Source organism: Rhipicephalus microplus, chromosome 2 (assembly GCF_043290135.1).
Source record: "Rhipicephalus microplus isolate Deutch F79 chromosome 2, USDA_Rmic, whole genome shotgun sequence".
In the NCBI taxonomy this organism is placed as follows: Eukaryota; Metazoa; Arthropoda; class Arachnida; order Ixodida; family Ixodidae; genus Rhipicephalus; species Rhipicephalus microplus.
This window is the reverse complement of record NC_134701.1, coordinates 9,440,658-9,455,891: the sequence shown is the minus strand read 5'-3', so window position 1 is coordinate 9,455,891 and position 15,234 is coordinate 9,440,658.

The following is a 15,234-nucleotide window of genomic DNA, read 5'->3' as shown; positions in this document are numbered from 1 at the left end:
TCAATCTCACCACCGTCAGAACATTTCTCCAAAGCTATGAGCGCAAAGCAAAAAGCAACACGCCACTCCCGGCTGGGCTCGAACCTCCACCTTTCAGTTAACAGCCAATCGCGCTAGCCAATTGCGCCACAAAGACAGTCGTGCTCCACTCTCACCGCCGTCAGAACATTTCTCCAAAGCTATCAGCGCAAAGAAAAAAAAAGCGACACACCGTCCCCGGGTGGGCTCAAACCTCCAACCTTTCGGTTAACAGCCAATCGCGCTAGCCAACTGCGCCACAGAGACAGTCCTGCTCCACTCTCACCACCATCAGAACATATCTTCAAAGCTATCAGCCCAAAGAAAAAAAAGCGCCGCACCACCACCGGGGGTTCTCGAACCTCCACCTTTCGGTTAACAGCCGATCGCGCTAGCCAATTGCGCCACAGAGACAGTCGTGCTCCACCCTCACCACCATCAGAACATATCTTCAAAGCTATCAGCGCAAAGAAAAAAGCAACACACCACTCCCAGGAGGGCTCGAAACTCCAACCTTTCGATTAACAGCCGATCGCGCTAGCCAATTGCGCCACGGAGACAGTCCTGTTCTACTCTCATCACCATCAGAACATATCTTCAAAGAAATCAGCCCAAAGAAAAAAAAAGCGCAGCACCACCACCAGGTGGGCTCGAACCTCCAACTTTTTGGTTAACAGCTCATCGCGCTAGCCAATAGCGCCACGGAGACAGTCGTGCTCCACTCTCACCACCATCAGAACATATCTTCAAAGCTATCAGCCCAAAGAAAAAAAAAGCGACACACCGTCCCCGGGTGGGCTCAAACCTCCAACCTTTCGGTTAATAGCCAATCGCGCTAGCCAACTGCGCCACGGAGAGTGTCCTGCTCCACTCTCACCACCATCAGAACATATCTTCAAAGCTATCAGCCCAAAGAAAAAAAAGCGCCGCACCACCACCGGGGGTTCTCGAACCTCCACCTTTCGGTTAACAGCCGATCGCGCTAGCCAATTGCGCCACAGAGACAGTCGTCCTCCACCCTCACCACCATCAGAACATATCTTCAAAGCTATCAGCGCAAAGAAAAAAGCAACACACCACTCCCGGGAGGGCTCGAATCTCCAACCATTTGCTTATTAGCCCATCGCGCTAGCCAATTGCGCCACGGAGACAGTCCTGCTCCACTCTCATCACCATCAGAACATATCTTCAAAGCTATCAGCGCAAAGAAAAAGCAACACACCACTCCCGGGAGGGCTCGAAACTCCAACCTTTCGATTAACAGCCGATCCCGCTAGCCAACTGCGCCACGGAGACACTCCTGTCCACTCTCACCACCATCAGAACATATCTTCAAAGCTATCAGCCCAAAGTAAAAAAGCGCCGCACCACCACGGGGTGGGCTCGAATCTCCTACTTTTCTGTTAACAGCCGATGGCGCTAGCCAATTGCGCCACGGAGACAGACCTGCACCACTCTCACCACCATCAGAACATATCTTCGAAGCTATCAGTCAAAAAATAAAAAGCACCACACCACCACCGCGTGGGCTCGAACCACCAACCTTTATGTTAACAGCCGAACGTGCTAGCCAATTGCGCCACGGAGACAGTCGTGCTCCAATCTCACCACCGTCAGAACATTTCTCCAAAGCTATCCGCGCAAAGCAAAAAGCAACACGCCACTCCCGGGTGGGCTCGAACCTCCACCTTTCGGTTAACAGCCAATCGCGCCAGCCAATTGCGCCACAAAAACAGTCGTGCTCTACTCTCACCACCATCAGAACATATCTTCAAAGCTATCAGCCCAAAGAAAAAAAAGCAACACAACACTCGCGGGAGGGCTCGAACCTCCAACCTTTCGGTTAACAGCCGATCGCGCTAGCCAATTGCGCCACGGAGACAGTCGTGCTCCACTCTCACCCCCGTCAGAACATTTCTTCAGAGCTATCCGCCCAAAGAAAAAAAAGCGCCACACCACCACCAGGTTGGCTCGAACCTCCAACCTTTCAGTTAACAGCCGATCGCGCTAGCCAATTGCGCCACGGAGACAGTCGTGCTGCACTTTCACCACCATCAGAACATATCTTCAAAGCTATCAGCGCAAAAAAAAAGCAACACACCACTCCCGGGAGGGCTCGAAACTCCAACCTTTCGATTAACAGCCGATCGCGCTAGCCAATTGCGCCACGGAGACAGTCCTGTTCTACTCTCATCACCATCAGAACATATCTTCAAAGAAATTAGCCCAAAGAAAAAAAAAAGCGCCGCACCACCACCAGGTGGGCTCGAACCTCCAACTTTTCGGTTAACAGCCCATCGCGCTAGGCGATTGCGCCACGGAGACAGTCCTGCTCCACTCTCACCACAATCAAAACATATCTTCAAAGCTATCAGCCTAAAGAAGAAATAGCAACACACCACTCCCGGGAGGGCTGGAACCTCCAACCTTTCAGTTAACAGCCGATTGCGCTAACCAATTGCGCCACGGAGACAGTCCTGCTCCACTCTCACCACCATCAGAACATATCTTCAAAGCTATCAGCCTAAAGAAGAAAAAGCAACACACCACTCCCGGGATTGCTCGAACCTCCAACCTTTCAGTTAACAGCCGATCGCGCTAGCGAATAGCGCCACGGAAACAGTCGTGCTCCACTCTCACCACCGTCATAACAATTCTTCAGAGCTATCAGCCCAAAGGAAAAAAAGCGCCGCACCACCACCGGGTGGGCTCGAACCTCCAACCTTTCGGTTAACAGCCCATCGCGCTAGCCAATTGCGCCACGGAGACAGTCGTGCTCCACTCTCACCACCATCGGAACATATCTTCAAAGCTATCAGACCAAAGAAAAAAAAGCGCCGCACCACCACTGGGTGGGCTCGAACCTCCAACCTTTCGGTTAACAGCCGATCGCGCTAGCCGATTGCGCCACGGAGACAGTCCTGCTCTACTCTCACCACAATCAAAACATATCTTCAAAGCTATCAGCCTAAAGAAGAAATAGCAACACACCACTCCCGGGAGGGCTGGAACCTCCAACCTTTCAGTTAACAGCCGATTGCGCTAACCAATTGCGCCACGGAGACAGTCCTGCTCCACTCTCACCACCATCAGAACATATCTTCAAAGCTATCAGCCTAAAGAAGAAAAAGCAACACACCACTCCCGGGATTGCTCGAACCTCCAACCTTTCAGTTAACAGCCGATCGCGCTAGCGAATAGCGCCACGGAGACAGTCCTGCTCCACTCTCACCACCATCAGCACATATCTTCAAAGCTATCAGCCCAAAGAAAAAAAAGCGCCGCACCACCACCGTTTGGGCTCGAACCTCCAACCTTTCGGGTAACAGCCGATCGCGCTAGCCAATTGGGCCATGGAGACAGTCCTGCTCCACTCTCACCACAATCAAAACATATCTTCAAAGCTACCAGCCTAAAGAAGAAATAGCAACACATCAATCCCGGGAGGGCTCGAACCTCCAACCTTTCAGTTAACAGCCGATCGCGCTAGCCAATTGCGCAACGGAGACAGTCCTGCTCCACTCTCACCACCATCAGAACATATCTTCAAAGCTATCAGCCTAAAGAAGAAAAAGCAACACACCACTCCCGGGAGGGCTCGAACCTCCAACCTTTCAGTTAACAGCCGATCGTGCTAACGAATAGCGCCACGGAGACAGTCGTGCTCCACTCTCACCACCGTCAGAACATTTCTTCAGAGCTATCAGCCCAAAGAAAAAAAAGCGCCGCACCACCACCGGGTGGGCTCGAACCTCCAACCTTTCGGTTAACAGCCCATCGCGCTAGCCAATTGCGCCACGGAGACAGTCGTGCTCCACTCTCACCACCATCGGAACATATCTTCAAAGCTATCAGCGCAAAAACAAGCAACACAGCACTCCCAGGAGGGCTCGAACCTCCAACCTTTCGGTTAACAGCAGACCGCACTAGCCAATTGCGCCACGGAGACAGTCGTGCTCCAATCTCACCACCGTCAGAACATTTCTCCAAAGCTATCCGCGCAAAGCAAAAAGCAACACGCCATTCCCGGGTGGGCTATAACCTCCACCTTTCGGTTAACAGCCAATCGCGCTAGCCAATTGCGCCACAAAAACAGTCGTGCTCTACTCTCACCACTATCAGAACATATCTTCAAAGCTATCAGCCCAAAGAAAAAAAAGCAACACAACACTCGCGGGAGGGCTCGAACCTCCAACCTTTCGGTTAACAGCCGATCGCGCTAGCCAATTGCGCCACGGAGACAGTCGTGCTCCACTCTCACCACCGTCAGAACATTTCTTCAGAGCTATCCGCCCAAAGAAAAAAAAGCGCCACACCACCACCAGGTTGGCTCGAACCTCCAACCTTTCAGTTAACAGCCGATCGCGCTAGCCAATTGCGACACGGAGACAGTCGTGCTCCACTTTCACCACCATCAGAACATATCTTCAAAGCTATCAGCGCAAAGAAAACAGAAACACACCACTCCCGGGAGGGCTCGAACCTCCAACCTTTCAGTTAACAGCCGATCGCGCTAGCCAATTGCGCCACGGAGACAGTCGTGCTCCACTTTCACCACCATCAGAACATATCTTCAAAGCTATCAGCGCAAAGAAAAAAAAAGCGACACACCGTCCCCGGATGGGCTCAAACCTCCAACCTTTCGGTTAACAGCCAATCGCGCTAGCCAACTGCGCCACGGAGACAGTCCTGCTCCACTCTCACCACCATCAGAACATATCTTCAAAGCTATCAGCCCAAAGAAAAAAAAAGCGCCGCACCACCACCGCGGGTTCTCGAACCTCCACCTTTCGGTTAACAGCCGATCGCGCTAGCCAATTGCGCCACGGAGACAGTCGTGCTCCACTCTCACCACCGTCAGAACATTTCTTCAGAGCTATCCGCCCAAAGAAAAAAAAGCGCCACACCACCACCAGGTTGGCTCGAACCTCCAACCTTTCAGTTAACAGCCGATCGCGCTAGCCAATTGCGACACGGAGACAGTCGTGCTCCACTTTCACCACCATCAGAACATATCTTCAAAGCTATCAGCGCAAAGAAAACAGAAACACACCACTCCCGGGAGGGCTCGAACCTCCAACCTTTCGGTTAACAGCCGATCGCGCTAGCCAATTGCGCCACAGAGACAGTCGTCCTCCACCCTCACCACCATCAGAACATATCTTCAAAGCTATCAGCGCAAAGAAAAAAGCAACACACCACTCCCGGGAGGGCTCGAATCTCCAACCATTTGCTTATTAGCCCATCGCGCTAGCCAATTGCGCCACGGAGACAGTCCTGCTCCACTCTCATCACCATCAGAACATATCTTCAAAGCTATCAGCGCAAAGAAAAAGCAACACACCACTCCCGGGAGGGCTCGAAACTCCAACCTTTTGATTAACAGCCGATCCCGCTAGCCAACTGCGCCACGGAGACACTCCTGTCCACTCTCACCACCATCAGAACATATCTTCAAAGCTATCAGCCCAAAGTAAAAAAGCGCCGCACCACCACGGGGTGGGCTCGAATCTCCTACTTTTCTGTGAACAGCCGATGGCGCTAGCCAATTGCGCCACGGAGACAGACCTGCACCACTCTCACCACCATCAGAACATATCTTCGAAGCTATCAGTCAAAAAATAAAAAGCACCACACCACCACCGCGTGGGCTCGAACCACCAACCTTTGTGTTAACAGCCGAACGTGCTAGCCAATTGCGCCACGGAGACAGTCGTGCTCCAATCTCACCACCGTCAGAACATTTCTCCAAAGCTATCCGCGCAAAGCAAAAAGCAACACGCCACTCCCGGGTGGGCTCGAACCTCCACCTTTCGGTTAACAGCCAATCGCGCCAGCCAATTGCGCCACAAAAACAGTCGTGCTCTACTCTCACCACCATCAGAACATATCTTCAAAGCTATCAGCCCAAAGAAAAAAAAGCAACACAACACTCGCGGGAGGGCTCGAACCTCCAACCTTTCGGTTAACAGCCGATCGCGCTAGCCAATTGCGCCACGGAGACAGTCGTGCTCCACTCTCACCCCCGTCAGAACATTTCTTCAGAGCTATCCGCCCAAAGAAAAAAAAGCGCCACACCACCACCAGGTTGGCTCGAACCTCCAACCTTTCAGTTAACAGCCGATCGCGCTAGCCAATTGCGCCACGGAGACAGTCGTGCTGCACTTTCACCACCATCAGAACATATCTTCAAAGCTATCAGCGCAAAAAAAAAAGCAACACACCACTCCCGGGAGGGCTCGAAACTCCAACCTTTCGATTAACAGCCGATCGCGCTAGCCAATTGCGCCACGGAGACAGTCCTGTTCTACTCTCATCACCATCAGAACATATCTTCAAAGAAATTAGCCCAAAGAAAAAAAAAGCGCCGCACCACCACCAGGTGGGCTCGAACCTCCAACTTTTCGGTTAACAGCCCATCGCGCTAGGCGATTGCGCCACGGAGACAGTCCTGCTCCACTCTCACCACAATCAAAACATATCTTCAAAGCTATCAGCCTAAAGAAGAAATAGCAACACACCACTCCCGGGAGGGCTGGAACCTCCAACCTTTCAGTTAACAGCCGATTGCGCTAACCAATTGCGCCACGGAGACAGTCCTGCTCCACTCTCACCACCATCAGAACATATCTTCAAAGCTATCAGCCTAAAGAAGAAAAAGCAACACACCACTCCCGGGATTGCTCGAACCTCCAACCTTTCAGTTAACAGCCGATCGCGCTAGCGAATAGCGCCACGGAGACAGTCGTGCTCCACTCTCACCACCGTCATAACATTTCTTCAGAGCTATCAGCCCAAAGGAAAAAAAGCGCCGCACCACCACCGGGTGGGCTCGAACCTCCAACCTTTCGGTTAACAGCCCATCGCGCTAGCCAACTGCGCCACGGAGACAGTCGTGCTCCACTCTCACCACCATCGGAACATATCTTCAAAGCTATCAGACCAAAGAAAAAAAAGCGCCGCACCACCACTGGGTGGGCTCGAACCTCCAACCTTTCGGTTAACAGCCGATCGCGCTAGCCGATTGCGCCACGGAGACAGTCCTGCTCTACTCTCACCACAATCAAAACATATCTTCAAAGCTATCAGCCTAAAGAAGAAATAGCAACACACCACTCCCGGGAGGGCTGGAACCTCCAACCTTTCAGTTAACAGCCGATTGCGCTAACCAATTGCGCCACGGAGACAGTCCTGCTCCACTCTCACCACCATCAGAACATATCTTCAAAGCTATCAGCCTAAAGAAGAAAAAGCAACACACCACTCCCGGGATTGCTCGAACCTCCAACCTTTCAGTTAACAGCCGATCGCGCTAGCGAATAGCGCCACGGAGACAGTCCTGCTCCACTCTCACCACCATCAGCACATATCTTCAAAGCTATCAGCCCAAAGAAAAAAAAGCGCTGCACCACCACCGTTTGGGCTCGAACCTCCAACCTTTCGGGTAACAGCCGATCGCGCTAGCCAATTGGGCCATGGAGACAGTCCTGCTCCACTCTCACCACAATCAAAACATATCTTCAAAGCTACCAGCCTAAAGAAGAAATAGCAACACATCAATCCCGGGAGGGCTCGAAAATCCAACCTTTCAGTTAACAGCCGATCGCGCTAGCCAATTGCGCCACGGAGACAGTCCTGCTCCACTCTCACCACCATCAGAACATATCTTCAAAGCTATCAGCCTAAAGAAGAAAAAGCAACACACCACTCCCGGGAGGGCTCGAACCTCCAACCTTTCAGTTAACAGCCGATCGTGCTAACGAATAGCGCCACGGAGACAGTCGTGCTCCACTCTCACCACCGTCAGAACATTTCTTCAGAGCTATCAGCCCAAAGAAAAAAAAGCGCCGCACCACCACCGGGTGGGCTCGAACCTCCAACCTTTCGGTTAACAGCCCATCGCGCTAGCCAATTGCGCCACGGAGACAGTCGTGCTCCACTCTCACCACCATCGGAACATATCTTCAAAGCTATCAGCGCAAAAACAAGCAACACAGCACTCCCAGGAGGGCTCGAACCTCCAACCTTTCGGTTAACAGCAGACCGCACTAGCCAATTGCGCCACAGAGACAGTCGTGCTCCAATCTCACCACCGTCAGAACATTTCTCCAAAGCTATCCGCGCAAAGCAAAAAGCAACACGCCATTCCCGGGTGGGCTATAACCTCCACCTTTCGGTTAACAGCCAATCGCGCTAGCCAATTGCGCCACAAAAACAGTCGTGCTCTACTCTCACCACTATCAGAACATATCTTCAAAGCTATCAGCCCAAAGAAAAAAAAGCAACACAACACTCGCGGGAGGGCTCGAACCTCCAACCTTTCGGTTAACAGCCGATCGCGCTAGCCAATTGCGCCACGGAGACAGTCGTGCTCCACTCTCACCACCGTCAGAACATTTCTTCAGAGCTATCCGCCCAAAGAAAAAAAAAGCGCCACACCACCACCAGGTTGGCTCGAACCTCCAACCTTTCAGTTAACAGCCGATCGCGCTAGCCAATTGCGACACGGAGACAGTCGTGCTCCACTTTCACCACCATCAGAACATATCTTCAAAGCTATCAGCGCAAAGAAAACAGAAACACACCACTCCCGGGAGGGCTCGAACCTCCAACCTTTCAGTTAACAGCCGATCGCGCTAGCCAATTGCGCCACGGAGACAGTCGTGCTCCACTTTCACCACCATCAGAACATATCTTCAAAGCTATCAGCGCAAAGAAAAAAAAGCGACACACCGTCCCCGGATGGGCTCAAACCTCCAACCTTTCGGTTAACAGCCAATCGCGCTAGCCAACTGCGCCACGGAGACAGTCCTGCTCCACTCTCACCACCATCAGAACATATCTTCAAAGCTATCAGCCCAAAGAAAAAAAAAGCGCCGCACCACCACCGCGGGTTCTCGAACCTCCACCTTTCGGTTAACAGCCGATCGCGCTAGCCAATTGCGCCACGGAGACAGTCGTGCTCCACTCTCACCACCGTCAGAACATTTCTTCAGAGCTATCCGCCCAAAGAAAAAAAAGCGCCACACCACCACCAGGTTGGCTCGAACCTCCAACCTTTCAGTTAACAGCCGATCGCGCTAGCCAATTGCGACACGGAGACAGTCGTGCTCCACTTTCACCACCATCAGAACATATCTTCAAAGCTATCAGCGCAAAGAAAACAGAAACACACCACTCCCGGGAGGGCTCGAACCTCCAACCTTTCAGTTAACAGCCGATCGCGCTAGCCAATTGCGCCACGGAGACAGTCGTGCTCCACCCTCACCACCATAAGAACATATCTTCAAACCTATCAGCGCAAAGAAAAAAGCAACACACCACTCCTGGGAGGGCTCGAAACTCCAACCTTTCGATTAACAGCCGATCGCGCTAGCCAATTGCGCCACGGAGACAGTCCTGTTCTACTATCATCACCATCAGAACATATCTTCAAAGAAATCAGCCCAAAGAAAAAAAAAGCGCCGCACCACCACCAGGTGGGCTCGAACCTCCAACTTTTCGGTTAACATCCCATCGCGCTAGCCGATTGCGCCACGGAGACAGTTCTGCTCCACTCCCACCACCGTCAGAACACTTCTTCAGAGCTATCCGCCCAAAGGAATAAAAGCGCCGCACCACCACCGAGTGGGCTCGAACCTCCAACCTTTTTGTTAACAGCTGATCGCGCTAGCCAATTGGGCCATGGAGACAGTCCTGCTCCACTCTCACCACAATCAAAACATATCTTCAAAGCTATCAGCCTAAAGAAGAAATAGCAACACACCACTCCAGGGAGCGCTCGAACCTCCAACCTTTCAGTTAACAGCCGATCGCGCTAGCCAATTGCGCCACGGAGACAGTCGTGCTCCACTCTCACCACCATCGGAACATAACTTCAAAGCTATCAGCCCAAAGAAAAAAAAGCGCCGCACCACCACCGGGTGGGCTCGAACCTCCAACCTTTCGGTTAACAGCCGATCGCGCTAGCCAATTGCGCAACGGAGACAGTCCAGCTCCACTTTCACCACAATCAGCCCATATCTTCAAAGCTATCAGCCCAAAGAAAAAAAAAGCGCCGCACCACCACCGTTTGGGCTCGAACCTCCAACCTTTCGGTTAACAGCCGATCGCGCTAGCCAATTGGGCCATGGAGACAGTCCTGCTCCGCTCTCACCACAATCAAAACATATCTTCAAAGCTATCAGCCTAAAGAAGAAGTAGCAACACATCACTCCCGGGAGGGCTCGAACCTCCAACCTTTCAGTTAACAGCCGATCGCGCTAGCCAATTGCGCCACGGAGACAGTCCTGCTCCACTCTCACCACCATCAGAACATATCTTCAAAGCTATCAGCCTAAAGAAGAAAAAGCAACACACCACTCCCGGGAGGGCTCGAACCTCCAACCTTTCAGTTAACAGCCGATCGCGCTAGCGAATAGCGCCACGGAGACAGTCGTGCTCCAATCTCACCACCGTCAGAACATTTCTTCAAAGCTATCAGCCCAAAGGAAAAAAAGCGCCGCACCACCACCGGGTGTGCTCGAACCTCCAACCTTTCGGTTAACAGCCCATCGCGCTAGCCAATCGCGCCACGGAGACAGTCGTGCTCCACTCTCACCACCATCGGAACATATCTTCAAAGCTATCAGCGCAAAAAAAGCAACACAGCACTCCCTGGAGGGCTCGAACCTCCAACATTTCGGTTAACAGCAGACCGCACTAGCCAATTGTGCCACGGAGACAGTCCTGCTATACTCTCACCACCATCAGAACATATCTTCGAAGCTATCAGCCCAAAGAAAAAAAAGCGCCGCACCACCACCGGGTGGGCTCGAACCTCCAACCTTTCGGTTAACAGCCGATCGCGCTAGCCAATTGGGCCATGGAGACAGTCCTGCTCCACTCTCACCACAATCAAAACATATGTTCAAAGCTATCAGCCTAAAGAAGAAATAGCAACACACCACTCCCGGGAGGGTTCGAACCTCCAACCTTTCAGTTGACAGCCGATCGCGCTAGCCAATTGCGCCACGGAGACAGTCGTGCTCCACTCTCACCACCATCGGAACATAACTTCAAAGCTATCAGCCCAAAGAAAAAAAAGCGCCGCACCACCACCGGGTGGGCTCGAACCTCCAACCTTTCGGTTAACAGCCGATCGCGCTAGCCAATTGGGCCATGGAGACAGTCCTGCTCCACTCTCACCACAATCAAAACATATCTTCAAAGCTATCAGCCTAAAGAAGAAATAGCAACACACCACTCCCGGGTGGGCTCGAACCTCCAACCTTTCGGTTAACAGCCGATCGCGCTAGCCAATTGGGCCATGGAGACAGTCCTGCTCCACTCTCACCACAATCAAAACATATCTTCAAAGCTATCAGCCTAAAGAAGAAATAGCAACACATCACTCCCGGGAGGGCTCGAACCTCCAAGCTTTCAGTTAACAGCCGATCGCGCTAGCCAATTGCGCCACGGAGACAGTCCTGCTCCACTCTCACCACCATCAGAACATATCTTCAAAGCTATCAGCGCAAAGAAAACAGAAACACACCATTCCCGGGAGGGCTCGAACCTCCAACCTTTCAGTTAACAGCCGATCGCGCTAGCCAATTGCGCCACGGAGACAGTCTTGCTCCACTCTCACCACCATCAGAACATATCTTCAAAGCTATCAGCCTAAAGAAGAAAAAGCAACACACCACTCCCGGGAGGGCTCGAGCCTCCAACCTTTCAGTTAACAGCCGATCGCGCTAGCGAATAGAGCCACGGAGACAGTCGTGCTCCACTCTCACCACCGTCAGAACATTTCTTCAGAGCTATCAGCCCAAAGGAAAAAAAGCGCCGCACCACCACCGGGTGGGCTCGAACCTCCAACCTTTCGGTTAACAGCCGATCGCGCTAGCCAATTGGGCCATGGAGACAGTCCTGCTCCACTCTCACCACAATCAAAACATATCTTCAAAGCTATCAGCCTAAAGAAGAAATAGCAACACATCACTCCCGGGAGGGCTCGAACCTCCAAGCTTTCAGTTAACAGCCGATCGCGCTAGCCAATTGCGCCACGGAGACAGTCCTGCTCCACTCTCACCACCATCAGAACATATCTTCAAAGCTATCAGCGCAAAGAAAACAGAAACACACCATTCCCGGGAGGGCTCGAACCTCCAACCTTTCAGTTAACAGCCGATCGTGCTAACGAATAGCGCCACGGAGACAGTCGTGCTCCACTCTCACCACCGTCAGAACATTTCTTCAGGGCTATCAGCCCAAAGAAAAAAAAGCGCCGCACCACCACCGGGTGGGCTCGAACCTCCAACCTTTCGGTTAACAGCCCATCGCGCTAGCCAATTGCGCCACGGAGACAGTCGTGCTCCACTCTCACCACCATCGGAACATTTCTTCAAAGCTATCAGCGCAAAAACAAGCAACAGAGCACCCCCAGGAGGGCTCGAACCTCCAACCTTTCGGTTAACAGCAGACCGCACTAGCCAATTGCGCCACGGAGACAGTCGTGCTCCAATCTCACCACCGTCAGAACATTTCTCCAAAGCTATCCGCGCAAAGCAAAAAGCAACACGCCATTCCCGGGTGGGCTATAACCTCCACCTTTCGGTTAACAGCCAATCGCGCTAGCCAATTGCGCCACAAAAACAGTCGTGCTCTACTCTCACCACTATCAGAACATATCTTCAAAGCTATCAGCCCAAAGAAAAAAAAGCAACGCAACACTCGCGGGAGGGCTCGAACCTCCAACCTTTCGGTTAACAGCCGATCGCGCTAGCCAATTGCGCCACGGAGACAGTCGTGCTCCACTCTCACCACCGTCAGAACATTTCTTCAGAGCTATCCGCCCAAAGAAAAAAAAGCGCCACACCACCACCAGGTTGGCTCGAACCTCCAACCTTTCAGTTAACAGCCGATCGCGCTAGCCAATTGCGACACGGAGACAGTCGTGCTCCACTTTCACCACCATCAGAACATATCTTCAAAGCTATCAGCGCAAAGAAAACAGAAACACACCACTCCCGGGAGGGCTCGAACCTCCAACCTTTCAGTTAACAGCCGATCGCGCTAGCCAATTGCGCCACGGAGACAGTCGTGCTCCACTTTCACCACCATCAGAACATATCTTCAAAGCTATCAGCGCAAAGAAAAAAAAGCGACACACCGTCCCCGGATGGGCTCAAACCTCCAACCTTTCGGTTAACAGCCAATCGCGCTAGCCAACTGCGCCACGGAGACAGTCCTGCTCCACTCTCACCACCATCAGAACATATCTTCAAAGCTATCAGCCCAAAGAAAAAAAAAGCGCCGCACCACCACCGCGGGTTCTCGAACCTCCACCTTTCGGTTAACAGCCGATCGCGCTAGCCAATTGCGCCACGGAGACAGTCGTGCTCCACTCTCACCACCGTCAGAACATTTCTTCAGAGCTATCCGCCCAAAGAAAAAAAAAGCGCCACACCACCACCAGGTTGGCTCGAACCTCCAACCTTTCAGTTAACAGCCGATCGCGCTAGCCAATTGCGACACGGAGACAGTCGTGCTCCACTTTCACCACCATCAGAACATATCTTCAAAGCTATCAGCGCAAAGAAAACAGAAACACACCACTCCCGGGAGGGCTCGAACCTCCAACCTTTCAGTTAACAGCCGATCGCGCTAGCCAATTGCGCCACGGAGACAGTCGTGCTCCACCCTCACCACCATAAGAACATATCTTCAAACCTATCAGCGCAAAGAAAAAAGCAACACACCACTCCTGGGAGGGCTCGAAACTCCAACCTTTTGATTAACAGCCGATCGCGCTAGCCAATTGCGCCACGGAGACAGTCCTGTTCTACTATCATCACCATCAGAACATATCTTCAAAGAAATCAGCCCAAAGAAAAAAAAGCGCCGCACCACCACCAGGTGGGCTGGAACCTCCAACTTTTCGGTTAACATCCCATCGCGCTAGCCGATTGCGCCACGGAGACAGTTCTGCTCCACTCCCACCACCGTCAGAACACTTCTTCAGAGCTATCCGCCCAAAGGAATAAAAGCGCCGCACCACCACCGAGTGGGCTCGAACCTCCAACCTTTTTGTTAACAGCTGATCGCGCTAGCCAATTGGGCCATGGAGACAGTCCTGCTCCACTCTCACCACAATCAAAACATATCTTCAAAGCTATCAGCCTAAAGAAGAAATAGCAACACACCACTCCAGGGAGCGCTCGAACCTCCAACCTTTCAGTTAACAGCCGATCGCGCTAGCCAATTGCGCCACGGAGACAGTCGTGCTCCACTCTCACCACCATCGGAACATAACTTCAAAGCTATCAGCCCAAAGAAAAAAAAGCGCCGCACCACCACCGGGTGGGCTCGAACCTCCAACCTTTCGGTTAACAGCCGATCGCGCTAGCCAATTGCGCAACGGAGACAGTCCAGCTCCACTTTCACCACAATCAGCCCATATCTTCAAAGCTATCAGCCCAAAGAAAAAAAAAGCGCCGCACCACCACCGTTTGGGCTCGAACCTCCAACCTTTCGGTTAACAGCCGATCGCGCTAGCCAATTGGGCCATGGAGACAGTCCTGCTCCGCTCTCACCACAATCAAAACATATCTTCAAAGCTATCAGCCTAAAGAAGAAGTAGCAACACATCACTCCCGGGAGGGCTCGCACCTCCAACCTTTCAGTTAACAGCCGATCGCGCTAGCCAATTGCGCCACGGAGACAGTCCTGCTCCACTCTCACCACCATCAGAACATATCTTCAAAGCTATCAGCCTAAAGAAGAAAAAGCAACACACCACTCCCGGGAGGGCTCGAACCTCCAACCTTTCAGTTAACAGCCGATCGCGCTAGCGAATAGCGCCACGGAGACAGTCGTGCTCCAATCTCACCACCGTCTGAACATTTCTTCAAAGGTATCAGCCCAAAGGAAAAAAAGCGCCGCACCACCACCGGGTGGGCTCGAACCTCCAACCTTTCGGTTAACAGCCCATCGCGCTAGCCAATCGCGCCACGGAGACAGTCGTGCTCCACTCTCACCACCATCGGAACATATCTTCAAAGCTATCAGCGCAAAAAAAAGCAACACAGCACTCCCTGGAGGGCTCGAACCTCCAACATTTCGGTTAACAGCAGACCGCACTAGCCAATTGTGCCACGGAGACAGTCCTGCTATACTCTCACCACCATCAGAACATATCTTCGAAGCTATCAGCCCAAAGAAAAAAAAGCGCCG